This window comes from Papaver somniferum, chromosome 2 (assembly GCF_003573695.1).
Source record: "Papaver somniferum cultivar HN1 chromosome 2, ASM357369v1, whole genome shotgun sequence".
NCBI lineage: Eukaryota > Viridiplantae > Streptophyta > Magnoliopsida > Ranunculales > Papaveraceae > Papaver > Papaver somniferum.
In genome coordinates, this window is record NC_039359.1 from 91,609,397 (window position 1) to 91,625,095 (window position 15,699).

General features: G+C 35.6%; 1 non-coding gene across 1 annotated transcript; it reads right to left on the reverse strand.

Annotated features, from left to right (window-relative positions):
- Positions 1 to 5,698: 5,698 nt before the first annotated feature.
- TRNAA-UGC lies at positions 5,699 to 5,771 on the reverse strand. The gene has a single exon. It is a non-coding gene; the product is annotated as a tRNA-Ala (tRNA).
- Between the last annotated feature and the right edge of the window lie 9,928 nt (positions 5,772 to 15,699).

A 15,699-nucleotide genomic window follows, 5' to 3' on the forward strand; every position in this document is an offset into this window, starting at 1 on the left:
CTCGATAGAAACAAGGCACGAGTTGTTTCATCCACATAGGACATAGCTGCCTCGATATTTGTTTCACAGAAAGCTCTGACTCTCGCAGTCCTAATATAAATCCAGCTGGAAGATCCTTTCATTTACTAAATTACCCCCTCCTAAAACATATTCACAGTGGGAGTAATTTTTATTTTCCGCATATTCAATTGTAAAAGACTACCAGGGGTTAGTCGTGGGAGAGTTCGAGAGATTTTAATGTATTTAGATTTTCTCCTGTTAGTCCTGAGGGAGTTTGAGGGAGTCTTTCCAAATCTCCGTTAGTCGTGGGGGAGTTTAGAGGAGTCTCCTAAACTCTCTAGAAAACACATGTTAGTCGCTGGGGAGTTTAAAAAAAACTCTTGAACTCCCTGTTAGTCATAAAACCCTACAATACTAGGGAGTTGGTTGCTTTGGGAAGTTCGAAGGAGTTTTTAGTGTATTTTGGTCTCACAACAAATCTCTCAAAAGAGTAGAGATTTGGGAAGGAGTTTGGTGCGTAGAAAACCACAGGAGAAAGAAGAGGAAACGTTTTTTTCCATGTATGTTTTTTTTCTTCTTTGATCTTCATGATTGTTTATAATAATTTGATTTGTGTACTATTTTGATTGTTTTTAATATATTTGATCTCCATGATTGTTTATTTTGATTGTGTGTATAGTTTTTTTTTTGTGGGTACTTTCTCTCTGTCAAAACCCTAATTTGTGGTTCAAAAGATCTTGGTAAGAAATTGCATGATTTTATTATAATGATATCTTTAAATTCAACCGTTGGAATATGATGAAATTTGAGTATGTTGTAGCTTACCTTGTTATAGAAGTACAGTAAAATTTTCACGCGGATCAGGTCACGTTTGCTACTGCAACGCTTGCACAATATATGACTATGGTCTGCTGAGTTTAAATCCCGAATAGGGGACTGATTCCTATTTATCTCATTCTCCGCTTCACGGACAAAGCTGAAATTTTAGTATGATGTTTGTATATATGAAGGTTACCTACTCTAGAAATTTCATGAAGTTTTGATCACTTTAGGTACACCAAAGTGTGAGAAATCTGGAACTGAATTCTGTATGCACGTATTGAAAGTAGTCGGGTTATGAGTAATGTATCTTTTTAATGAACCGTTGGAATGCTATGATTTTTGAGTGTGTTGTGGTATATTGAGTTGTAAGTGTACCATAAAAATTTAAAGAGGATCAGGTAAGTATTAGTACTGCAAAGATTGGATAATCTGAAACTGTGTTTCGGTGAAACAGAATTCCTTTACAGCTATCTTCATAATTTGTTATGTCATCATGCATTAATTGGCTTGCTACTTTGCATGGATGTCATTGAGAATCACTATCACTTGTTAAATCATCTTACTTAGACACATATTTCTCTTCTATTCTATATGCCAAAGTTCAATACAGTGGCGTACTTCATTCCGTATTGGCGTGTTTTAGCCAATTCATACGGTGTTTTTTTTATAATGATATCTTTAATTCAACCGTTGGAATATGATGAAATTTGAGTATGTCGTAGTTTACCTTGTTATAGAAGTACAACAAACTTTTCACGCGGATCAGGTCAAGTTTGATACTGCAAAGCTTGCACAATATATGACTATGGTCTGCTGAGTTTAAATCCCGAATAGGGGACTGATTCCTATTTATCTCATTCTCCGCTTATCGTACAAAGCTGAAATTTTAGTATGATGTTTGTATATATGAAGGTTTCCTACTGTAGAAATTTCATGAAGTTCTGATCATTTTAGGTACACCAAAGTGTGAAATCCGGAACTGAATTTTGTATGCACGTATTGAAAGTAGTTGGGTTCTGAGTAATGTATATTTTTAATGAACCGTTGGAATGCTATTATTTTTGAGTCTGTTGTGGAATATTGAGTTTTAAGTGTACCGTAAAAATTTCAAGAGGATCAGGTAAGTATTATTACTGCAAAGATTGGACAATCTGAAGCTGTGTTTCGGTGAAACAGAATTCCTTTACAGCTATCTTCATAATTTGTTATGTCATCATGCATTAATTGGCTTGCTACTTTGCATGGGTGTTATTGAGAATCACTATCACTTGTAAGTCCTCTTATTTAGACACATACTTCTCTTCTATTATATATGCCAAAGTTCAATACAGTGGCGTACTTCATTCCGTATTGGCGTGTTTTAGCCAATTCATACGGTGCTTTTGTTGCAAGGAGTTGCTAAGGGATTTTCTTTGATTAACAATTTGGATAAGTAGATCTGCGTGTTAGTACTGTGTAATCTAGTATCACATTTTTTTTATCATGTTTACATTAGACTGTTTGGTGTTATTACTATCCTTGCTTTGTTAAGTTCTAGTATTAGTCTAAGTACTAATGTAGCTAACATGTCACACCATAGAATGGAAAAATCCAGCCAACCTGCTGAAAACAACAAGAAGAAAAAGAATGTTAGGAATGTAGTTGAAAGATTGTTCGGTGTTGTGAAGTCTCGTTTCTTGATCTTTAAGTCTCAACCTCCATTTCCGTATCAGGTGCAAGCGGAGATAATGACAGCTTGTGCAGGCCTACACAACTTCTTACGAAAAGAATGCCGTTCAGATGAGTTTCCGGTCGAGGAAGAGGAAGATATCCATCCATCAACGCTTGTAAATGACGATGAAATTTTGACACAACAAACTCAAGAACAACAACGTCAAGAAGCTAATGCATGGAGAAAGAGTATAGCGGATGATATGTGGGAAAATGTTCGTGAACAAAGGGAGTTAGAATTGTATGGAGACCGTTAAATTGAAGGGAAAAAGAATTATCTCGTTGCAAAAAATAACATACTATTGATACAGAGATATGATCATTTTCATTTATTTTTTTGTTTTGATTAAAGATCAATGTTATTTGAAAATAAGAGTTTATTGTTTCTTAAAAGAGAATGAGTTAGGAGTGAACTCTCTCAAACTACCCCAAACTCCCTCTAATAAACTCTCTCAAACTCCCTACACTCCCCAAACTCCCTGAACTCAAAAACACAAAACTCTCTCAAACTCCCTACACTCTCTCAAACTCTCTCAAAATCCCTGAGATTTAAAATACACTCAACTCCCCCGAAATCACTCGAGGACTAACCCCCTGTACCATTGGCATCCCATTTTATAAGGAAGCTCATAGGAAGACGTATTCTCAAGGCCCAAGCATCCTTAAAAATCTTGTTTTCCACTAGTGTTTTTCCACCCAACACACATCGAGAGAACTCTGTATTGAGATTTATATATACCTTAAATAATTTCTTTTTTAAAAAAAGTACTTAGGCTCTTGAATACTATCACAAAGCATAACAAATTGGCGAACATATGTTCCAATAAATATCAGAACACAACAATATATAGTCATCATTTGTAGGCTTTTGCATACTACACTTATACGTCTAGATATACTTGTAAGCATTTGTAAATATCATCTCAAGCCTCTAGAACTAGTAGTTCTTCCTATTTTAGGCTCTTGATGACTTAGAAGACATTGTATCTTGTAGGTATCTATATCACCATGAAGTCAGCTGTTTATACTCAATTTTAAACAAAACCCATCAAATTGATTGATAAAAAAAAGCTTCAATTTCAGTGTATATCCATCTGTAAGTGCCTTCTCCACCATACTGACATGAAAAATATAAACCCTTTTCGTCCATTAAAACCGAAAACTAACAGAAAACATAAACCCCAAATTGTATGTTTCATGTCAGTAAACTCAAACATGACATTAAACAAAACTCAAACTGAAATCATGTCATAAAAGAGAAATCAAACACATACCCAATCTTTAAGACATCATGATTCAACTAAAAGAACACATACAATTGCAAAATCTAGATTGATTTGTCTATTTACTAGTTTGACTAGAGATAACTGACAAACAAGAAACCAGCTTAGAGTTTATACCTTTCAATTGAATCTTCAAGTATCTTCAAGTATTTGACGGTGTTGATACCTTCGATTAGATATCTTTGAGAGTTCTCCTGAGTTAAGTGGATTGAAAGATTGAGAAGGGAGTTTCAAAATTTCTGAGTTTTGAAATTTTCTCTGAATATTTTCGCTGGCCAGAGTTTTTGGGAGGAGAGTGAACCTTCTCCTGAAAGTATCGAAATAGTGTGGAGTACTAATCCGTATATAGGTGCGTATTGAATTAGTGGAGTATTAATACGTATATTGGGGTGTATTGTATTAGTGGAATATACGGATTACTAATTATCTTAATCCTCCTGAAATATGTGGACATCAGTGGTCAAAGGGTATCTTAGCCATTAGGTAAAGTTAGTCACACTTTTAGAAGATATTGGGCATCAGTCACACTTTCGGAAGATATTTGGGAATCAGTCACAGTTGCGGTCATTTTCTCTTTATATACCAACTATTTTGTTGTCACCTTCTCTACTAGTTTATAAGACCTACTAGGATCCTATATGTCTCCATAGAACGTTATATAGGATGCTAGATGTGTAGAAGATATAAGAAGAGCCCAAACATAACTTCCATAGTCTCCATTTCTCCTCAAATATATATCTAGATCTACCGTCCCCATATTCCAAAGAAAACCCCTTTCTATTGAATTTCTGTGTAGAAAAATGGTTCTGCGAATCAGGGTTATGAATGAAATATTGACTGTGTATGGAAAACCTCACATACACATACTGCAATTATATGCTTGTGATCAGCAGCACTGTGATTCTCCCCTCGAAAGTAAAGTCTCGTATTCTTTAATTTTTTTTCATCTTCGTTTTTGATGTTCAATTGATTCCCAATAAAATGAATGTTTATTAATATGCCTGTGTTTGTTCTCAACAGGTGACGATAGATAAAAAGAATGACCTTATTGGATGCTACTCCGGAAGCAGACAATATTGTGGTCATGGTATATTGAAATATTGGTCTAGTGAACCTTGTAGAATTTCCCCTTGTATTCCCTTTGAAAATAGTCTGAGAAGCATGTCTAATTTTTCCTAGTAACTACCACCATTATGATTATCCTCTCAAAAATTATGTCTTAACTTATCTTTTTCTGTAAAGCCTCCTTTGCAAATGTGGATTGTATGAATCTAATCGTCTCTTGTTTCTTTTTTTCCCACGGAAGAATGTACAAATTTTCCGGTGCCACTGTACTCTGGTAAAGTCACTGGATGATGATACCAATGAACTGAGTTCGAAACTCGCTAGCATCAAATTCTTTACCGATCAAAAAAAAAAAGAATGTACAAATTTGACACTTGAAAGCATATGCGTGTGCTTGGCTAGTAATGATTAAGTTATCTTTTGTATATGTAAGATGAAAAATTTGTAAACATCTATAAACAACTTCAGTTGGAGGGATTAAAAATACATAAACACTAACAACGGCTTAGATGTCGATAGTTGGCAAGATACAGTCCGTCCTGTGAAAAATCTCGTCTTTCTTCAAGTTCTTTGATGTAGTCGACAAATGGAAGCTCTTTGATTTTGCAATCTCCCTCTTCAGTTTGAGTGTGGCTCTTCATCTGGTCTAGATTTTGGAGCCTGGAGAGTATGCTTATTTTTTCCTTAAGATAAAGGATAAACGAAGCAAAAACATAATTAAAATGGTAACACTAAAGTCAGTCCTGTGAGTTTCTAATCTCTGCAACTTACCTCATTCATAAAAAATTTGCAAAGCAAAAGCATAATTAAAATGGAAATGGAGATGCAGGGTATCGAACCCTGTACCTCTCGCATGCAAAGCGAGTGCTCTACCATTTGAGCTACATCCCCGTGCTTGGACACATTTCTTGTTTGAACGATATGACTGAAACTTAGGATTATGTAGATGACTAATTCGAAGTGTATGATGTTTATAAATTCCATGTTCAGAATCTTATACCATGTTCATAATGTTTATAAACTTAGCATTATGATGTTTATAAATTTCTGGAAGTTTGAGGATCAAAGGATAGAACAACTCATTAAATAGAGAGTAAACTTGATCAACCTTTATTTATTTAATTTTTTGATCAGAAGAGAGAATTTCATTCAAAAATGAAGAATGTCCAAAAACTACTAGAAGGTAAATAAAGAAAAGAGGAGCAAAAACCATACTCCAGTTGCTAACAGTATGTGAGAAATTTGAATGCACTCTTTTGCAACTACTATATTGGTGGATGCACTCTTTGTTTTCTTCCACGAAGAAAAGAAAAGCAATCATACACACTTATTACACGGAGTATGTATGATGATATAAAACATCCTAGATAAGAAGGGTCATGATCAATTCACATTTTATTATCATGATATATGATGTGATATAAATCATTAACCAATTCTAGGTATCTGGCAGACTTTTCCAGCCTTATTGATCCAGACCCTAACCCCTACCGTAGCTGAACTTCATGGTTACGAAGGATTCTTTCGGCACCGTAATTGCTTTAACATTTGTATTCTGTCTTTGGATTATCTCTATGGCAGACTCTCCAGAGTAGCCAACCAACTCGGGACAGGAATTTTTACCAGGAAAAATGCAATCATTGAAATTGAATGCTTCTCCCAGAGGAACTTTAGAAGGAATTATGCAATTACCAGCAGTAGGGTAATCCAGCCAACCAGGTGGAAGCTTGGTTTTATCGTAAAATATTGTGTTAATGACAGGTTATCTGTTGTACAACCCGTTTTGGACCCTCATCTGGAAAATATCTGTTTAATCGTTGTCGTCTTTCTTCACGCTCTCTGCGTAACGTCTCAGCTGCAATCTCTATATGTGCAATCTCCTCTTCGACTTGTGCTCCAAATATCTCTTCTTCATCATCTTCAGGTAACGGGAAAGCATTCAAATCCATAGAGATATTCATCCAACATCAACTAAACTACATCCGCTAGTATAGAGAACCTAACTAGGTTTTTTTTTTTTTTGCTTCTATATGGTTATCGTGGTATAGGCTAGGGGTGTAAATTCGGGCAGGCCGGGTCGCCCGACCCAAAAACTAAGACAGGCCGGGCAGGCCAGGCTTAATATTTGTGAGCCCGTAAATAAATTCAGGTCGGACAGGCCGGGCACAAGTAGATAATTTGCTACCCAAAGACCGCCCAAAGCCCGCTTTTTATACGGGCAGGCCAGATCGGGCCGGACAGGCCACTATTTTGATTTTTTTTTTTTAAATTTAAATTTTCAAATGAACGGTATTAAATGCAATATCCTTTCCTTTCCAACATCGCATATCGTAAGTGAAAGTATTATTTTATATTTAAATTACACTGACAAATTTTTAATTTTAGCCTATAATAAATAATTAATTAGAGTACAATAAACTTTCTAATAAGAAAATATATTACCATTAATGTTTTGAAAAGGTTAATTATAAGTAAAAACAATTATATATTTTATTTTTCTTGACACAAAATTGACAATTATAAAATTGTAACTTTTAAGTCTTTTTAAGAGGATATTAAATGATTAATGGCACATAGAAGGCTTTCAGGCCTGGCACCAGGCCGGGTATCAGGCCGGGCATCATAATTAATCTCAAATCCCGAGACCGCCCAATAAATTAATCCAGGCCAGGCCAGGCCGGGTGGTCCATGACGGGCCATAACAGGCTTTGGGCTACTTCGGGTACAGGCGGGCTCGGGCAGATACAAGCAGGCCGAGTATTTTCGGGTATTATTTACACCCCTAGGTATAGGTGATAACCGGTGCCTTTTATAGGCATCACAAACCTTAAGACCAATTTCGTAAAACTCTAGCAATCCTATATTAGGATACCACTTCTAGTTTTAATCAAATACCATAAAGAAACTTGATCTATTCTAACATAAGGAAACTCTAAAACTTTGTTAACCATCAAACTCTTGTGGTCGTTGTCTATATTTCGGATTATGCTCCGTATTTGTTTTTCATAGACTTCAACTGAATGTGACGTGGATTTTTCAGGTCTGAGGTCATTTCTGCTTATCCTTACCCTCATTTACTCTTTGTTGCATAAAGTTGTTATTGTAATTTGAGATCCTTTTCGTTTTTTCACCATGTGAAGGAATCTGTGAATTGTGATAAATGTTTATTCAAACAGACTCAAAGGATTACAAATGATGGAGAAGCTTTTATATAAGCTTCATTACAATACTACCTGTTATCAGGCTGTCACTAATACAGATGGCATTGAACCATTGGTTCATTACAAGCATATGATAAGACTCGATGACTCATTGCTCTAACATTCCCCCTCAAACTGATCACTAAGCAAGTGAAACAGTTTGGACAACACCGTATATGAGTCATGCCAGCAATGTCATGAGATGTAGTAGCAGCGAAACTTCGAGCATGTATAAAATAAGTAGCACTATCTTCAATCTGTAAGCCATCAAAGTCTTTAGATACAGCAGCAGAAGTATAACAAGAAGCTCCCTTAACTCAGCTAATTGTGGAGACCAACAGATAACTCCAATAGTGCAGTTTTACTACAACTCCATGTAGACACCCAATGCTAGTTCGCATATCTTAGACTGCATCATAAATGCAAGGCAGTTATCTCAAAACTTGCAATCTAATGAAGAACCTATGCAAACCAATCTGTCTAGAGATAATGAAACCAATCTGCAATTCATTCCCCCTCAAACGGATGACTTCAATAGTGCATCAGTTTGCCTTGAAAGATAGAGAGAAACTGCTCATGGAAGGTCTTCTATACTCTACCATTTATAAGCAGCAGCAGCATTAACACATGTAGGCTTAAAAACAATGAACTTCATACACTTCCTGAACTTCATAATCTGCAATGAGCTTTATGCTGAACAAAGTCTTGTTGAACAATTAGGTACAGAACCAAACTGAACACTATCAAGATGAAGAGGTAGAAGTAGCTTTGTAGAAATTTGACACTGCAACAAAAATATGTATTGAATAGTTGGTCTACCAAGGTAGCATGTTGAGGCAGAGAATTAACTATGCTGAGACTGATGTAGTAGGCTGAGAATAATCAGTACTTCAAGCAAAAAGGCAACTGTAGCAACTATGAAAGTTGATTCAACTGCAAATGTGGCAACTACTACAGTTGACCCCTCTGAACAGTATCAACTACAACACTTGATCCCCTGTAAAACTTTCTCACTTCTTGACAATAAAGAATATGTCCAGTAATACTTGTATCTTTTCCCTCTACTGCATCCAAAACACTCACAAAACTTTGTAGTACAAGTATTAACAACACATAAAAAACTCAACACCTTGTGCAGATCATGGATTCAAACCAAATCTTGGAGATAAACCAGTTTGTGAATGCTGAAGATATGTAACTTCATAATAGAACCATGTTACTGCAGAAGCTTTAGAAGTACTAGCAATTTGAAAATCTATATTTTCCCAGATTTTAGTTCCACAATCACCACCAAAACATACATTTACTGCAGGAGGTTTTGAATTCGATTTTTGAATAAAGTGAAACAAGAACTTACTAATTCAGATATGCAGACTCTCTTGGGTACTCGATGCAACGAATTGGAGAAGCAAGACTTGATTAAAATCTTTTTGTAAAGAAATTGATATAACAAGCAATCACCGCTACGAGATGTACTGAAATACTGAATCGAACAACACTTCTGAGTAAATCGTCAAGATTATCAATTGCCTTTGAGACTAACCATCAAGAATCTTACTGATGTTCTCCAATCAAACATCTCTAGTGTATCAGAAGATCTGAATCAAACGCTTTTCTCTATCTCAAATTCTGAACTGATAACAACACTAGAAAGTTCTAGAACAAGAATTTACGTTATCAACTTCGCCCAAATCTGAATTGTAAAGGTGTTGAATCTTGAAGAAATTTAAAAAAAAACAAACAAACTAATGTAGATCTGAAAACTAAAATCAACAGAAACAAACAATGAAAAAGAGGTTTAAGGTGTTGGAGGTTGTAATGGTGTTGTGAGGTTGTTAAAAACAGAAAGAAAATTTAGGTTTGAGACAGTCAAAATGCCTCTTCAGGTTGTAATTGTACATATTGTGTTTGAGGAAGTCGGAATTCCCCTTCAGGTTGTATTGAGTTGTAAAGTTGTTTTAGGTTGTGATTTTGAGTTGTAATTGGTTTTGAGTTGTTTTATGTTTTGATTTTGAGTTGTAATTGAAGGTGTAGCAGAAACTATTGTTGTTGATTAGGTTGTAGTGGTTGTAAAAGTTGTAATGAGTTGCAGCGGAAGATGAAGAAACTCCATTAATGGAGGTTTGAGTTGTTTCAGGTTCAGGCAGAGAAGTCGAAATTCCCCTTTGGTATCTGATACCATGAAGGAATCTGTGAATTGTGATAAATGTTTATTCAAACAGACTCAAAGGATTACAAATGATGGAGAAGCTTTTATATAAGCTTCATTACAATACTACCTGTTACCAGGCTGTCACTAATACAGATGGCATTGAACCATTGGTTCATTACAAGCATATGACAAGACTCGATAACTCATTGCTCTAACACCATAAATATGAGACAATTGGTTGAATATGATATTATTCCAACTTACGGAACTTATTTATATCAGACGTGAGGTTAACCTATAATGCAATGTAGAACAGAGAAATCAAGATAGAACAAAACATTAAAGTTAAGATAACTATGTTGGAGAAAATGAGTCTTTTTAATGAGTGTTATTTTTATGAGTGAATGAAATGCAATTAAGAAAATATGGGTAGGCATGGGATACTTGTCATGCCTAGTAATTGTATGCACATGTGAGGTTAACTAACCTATATAGATCTCTTCACTATTTTGTTTGAACAACCATGAAAGTACTCTAATTGTTTTTTTTTATTATTCTTTCTGATGATTTGAACAAAGATTATCACATTGCCACATTTGTGAAGCTTCATCACTTTCAGACTTCCTTAATTAATCAGACTTCAGAGTACAAGTATTCAGATAACAGTTCTCAATCTTACTCTGTTGGTCCAATAACAGGTAATCATATCAGTGGCATTCCCCATTTCCGGTCTAAGGTTATTTATTTTGGTATTCTCAGCAAGTCGACATTCTTAAAACCAGGTATTTATGAAGAAGAAAAAAAAAAGACATTGGTTGGAGTATCTGATCTTGTAAGACTTCTTTAAAATAAGACAGAGAAATTATGAATAAATGGCAAAGGATGTGATGGATGTAACTACGAAAAATCCCACAGTCACACCCAAGTAATAATCTAAAGGAAATCTATGACATGATAAGAATTTCTCTAATTTATTTTCATTAAGAACATGAACACAAAACAAAATGCAATATGAGAAAACTCTAACTTGGAAAACAAATAACTTTCTCTCTCTTAAATTCCTTAGACAATCTCTCAAAAAATATCTCTCTCTTTTACAATGTCCTCTGGTGCCTTTTATAGGGGTTGTACATAGTGGAGGACAGCTAATAAAGCCCCTTAAATCGGATTTGAGAGGACGATATCATCTCCCTACCTTGTTGTTATCGCGTTATTGTCGCATTTATCTTCACATGTTTTGTGTGATTCTTGTGATGTCGTCGCGTGCGTCAAGAATGACGTAGTAGACTTCTTATTTTCTCTTGTGACTAATGGTCTTTATTGTCTTCGCTCTTGACTCTTCGTTGATAAATGATTTTCTCGCGTTCTTATTGGTTGTGCGATATTTTGTATCTACAATGACATCCTACTTTCAGCAGATATATGTTCAGTTAAAATGTATGCAAGCAGTTTTGCCAATTTTAAATAATTTGTGCTGCTTCTACTGATACTATCTTTATGTACCTTCGTTTAAAGCAGTACATACTTGTTACACTGAGCATAAATGATAAAAAAACATCCTAACCAGCAATAATGGATATTATCGTTACTATTTTCTCTCTCTACTTTCTTTCCGCGAGAAAAAAAAAAGGAAAAATGAAAACCCTAAAACACTAATCGCAGCACTGCTCAGATCGGCTCCAAAGGAGCTGATCTGAGCAGATCAATCTCATCTCTAACCTTAATATCTTATCCTACTTCATCTCTGTAATTTTAGTTAGTTTATGTTTTTTTTGGGTTTCTATCCAAAAAGCTTCTTCTGTTGTGTTCTAGGTTACCAAAGCTTGTTAATTAAGAATCGAGTTCTTTTATTTGGGTTATGTTCTCCAACAACCTCTATTAGTTTTCATCTATTCTTAATTGAATCTAGTTTTTTTAGTTTAAATCTTTTTCCTTGTATCTGTTTTTTTTTTTTATTTCTGTGTTCTCTTGATTGGGTTTTTCTTTTACTATTGTAAGCCAACAGCAGTAGTAAAGATCTTCTCTAGTCATCCTGACTCTGTTACAGATTCTCACACCAGCAGCAACATGTTCTCTACAGACACAGACACAAGTCTACAAAGACACCTAAGACACCAAGACCGATTTCGATGCCAATCCAGACCGATTCAGCCAGGTTATGACCATGTTAGATTATACTTGTTACCTTTGTTACTGTTATTTTGAAAAAAAATCGACAATTAGTTGGATCTATGGATCCTTGCATACCTATATCACCTGTTTTACTTTGAGTCTGAAAAAAACATTGAGAAACTGCTGGATTTTTTGATCCTAACATCTCCAATGATTTTAGAGTTGTTATATGGTTTGGATATATTTCATTTGATCCAACCAAGTCCGTTTAAACTTGTCTTGTTACAGCTGAATTGGTTAGGAATGATAGGAATTGGTTATCAGATTGGGTCTTGGAACTATGGATGTCAATGTGGTCTGTTTAAACTTATTGTAACTGTTGGATACTATCAAGTCAGTCCTGCAATTGCTTTTGATCTTGAATCATACTTTTATGATGAATACAATTGAGGCTTGCCTCTTTTAGGGAAAAAATAAATAAAAATAACAAACATCCTAGACAGGAAGGTCGTGATTGATTCACATTTTATTACCATGTAAAACATGAAATTTCTTTACCCAATTCTAGGTTTCTCGTAAAATCTCTTCCAACTTGGGCCATGGACTTTTACCGCAATGAAGCAAAAATAAAATTAAAATTTCTTACCATGTAAAACATGAAATTTCTTTACCCAATTCTAGGTGTCTCGTAAACTCTCTTCCAACTTGATTCATATTTTATTACCATGTAAAAACATGAAATTTTTTTACCCAATTCTAGGTGTCTCGTAATTTCTCTTCCAACTTGGGCCATGAACTTTTACCGTAATGAAGCAAAAATAAAATTAAAATGGAGATGCAGGGTATCGAACCCTGTACCTCTCGCATGCAAAGAAAGCGCTCTACCATTTGAGCTACATCCTCATAACTAGACATGTTTCCTGTTTGAAACATATAGCTAGGAACTTAGAGCGTCCACAGTGGACGATCAAACCTATAACTATGGTCCAGAGACGAGACACAGCGGGACGGAGTAAAGACTAAAAGCTGGATCAAAATCAAATTCCAGACTATATTTGGTATGGCACCAAGACCAAAACTATATATAGTCGAGCGAACGTATAATGTTCGTTTGTCACCAGGCGGGTATATAATGTGATCCTGATGATGGGGCGGGCATATAATGTGATCCTCATGAGGCGTACATATAAAGTTCGCCTGATGGCTGATGGGGCGTGCATATAATGTGATCCTGGTGATGGGGCGGGCATATAATGTGATCCTGGTGTATACTTTTTCCTAGCGACCAAATTTACTCTTCCACCCTAGTATAACACCACGGACTAAACTTAAATTTGGTCGTTTTTTTTTATCTTTGGTCTTTGATTATAATCGCACCACTGCAGTTGCTCTTAGCAATATGTTATGTGACTAATTTAAAGTGGTAAGATGTTTATAACCTCCATGTTCAAAATTTTATATTATGTCATTTGGCACTGTTTCCTAGACATTTTGGAATCACAGATATGACAACTCATTAAATAGAGAGTAAACTTGATCATCCTTTATTTATTTAATACAACTACTATGTTGGTGGATGTACCTTTTGTTTTATCCCACGGAGAAACGAAAAGCAGTTGTACACACACATATTACACTGAGTATATACGATGATTATAAAATATCCTAAATGAGAAGGTTAGATCACTTCACATTTTATTATCGTGATATATGATATGATATAAATCATTAACCAATTCTAGGTATCTGGTAAACGTTTCCAGCCTTATTGATCCAGACCCTAACCCTATCACATCTGATATCTGCCGTTACAAAGTATCCTTTCGGCACTAGAATTGCGTTAACATTTGCATTTTCTCTTTCGATGATCTCTGCGACAGACTCTCCAAAGTAGCCAACCAACTCAGGCCATGAAATTTTACCTGGAATTTTTCGCTAAAGTGTTAGTATATATGCACACGGTTTGGTCTTACACATTAGCTACAATTACAGTACACTAAGAGCGTCCACAATGGACGACTAAACCCAAATATTTGGTCCAGTGTATAGACTATCGATCAAAATTTGATCAAAGACTAAAAACCAGACCAAATTTGGTCGGCGACCAAGACCAAACCCAAATATAGTCGGGCATTTATATAATGTCCGCCTACACAACGGGCGTTGATATAATGTCCGCAATTCATCGAGCGTTTGTAAAGTTAACGCCTGATGTAGGGGCGTTCGTAAAGAATTCGCCTGGAATGGACGGAGGTAAAATGTACGCCCCACTGGGCGTACATAAAGTTAACGCCTGACTACCAGGCGGGGATAAACTTAACGCCTTTAGTTGGGCGTTGATATACATTACGCCTCAAGCTCACAATTAGACCACCATCACATGGGGCGGGCTTTATACCTCCGCCCCATTATTTTTTGTTTGAATTCCTCTGAGCGTAATCTTTATTAACACCCCATGCCAGGCGTTATCTTTATCAACGCCCCATGCCAGGCGTTATCTTTATCAACGCCCCATGCCAGGCGTAATCTTTATCAACGCTTGAACGTTCAGACGAACTTTATACTAACGCGCGACCAAATTTACTCTTTTCCCACTACGCCACATGACGGACTAAACCCAAATTTGGTCTTTTTTTTTTAATCTTTGGTCTTTGGTTATACTCGCACCACTACAATTGCTCTAAGAAGGATAAAACGTTGAACCATATACACGAATCGAAACTTATAAGGTGAAATTAACTCACCTTCGCATTGTAATGACATATTGCTTTTGTGTGAATATTGAAACGTACTTTTGAAGAAATTAAGGGTTTTTATGCTTAACTTGGTTGTTTGATTCGTACAATGGGTTTAAATAGGTTTCAAAATGTTAAGATATTCGGATATTCTCATATATTTCTTCTGTCACTGTCATCAAGCCGTAATATTTGATCGTTGACTTTGCAAGTAAGAAGAAAATCACGACTGTTCACACTGGATTAGCTTATCCATTTGCAGGCCGAGAATAACCACCGAGGAAAGAAGTGTTTTGTAGAATAAGTTTGGTGGATGAACCACCGTCCTTGGCCAAGTCAAGGCTAAGCATAATAATATTAGTTTTGCCGGATAAGTTAAGTTCGGAATGATTTGTTGAATTCGTGGTTACAAGATTCAGTGGCAATTTAAATAATTTTTTATTTATTTATTTTTTGGTAAGGTTTCGTAGGGTCCGACAAGAGAGAGGAAAAAATAATCAAAATAAACCCGAAATCAATTAAAAACTACTAATTCGGTATATTCCTCTAGGCAGAACCCTATTAGAACAGAAATGCACATTTAATACGATCTGCATTTCAATTGATTAGACAAACCCGTA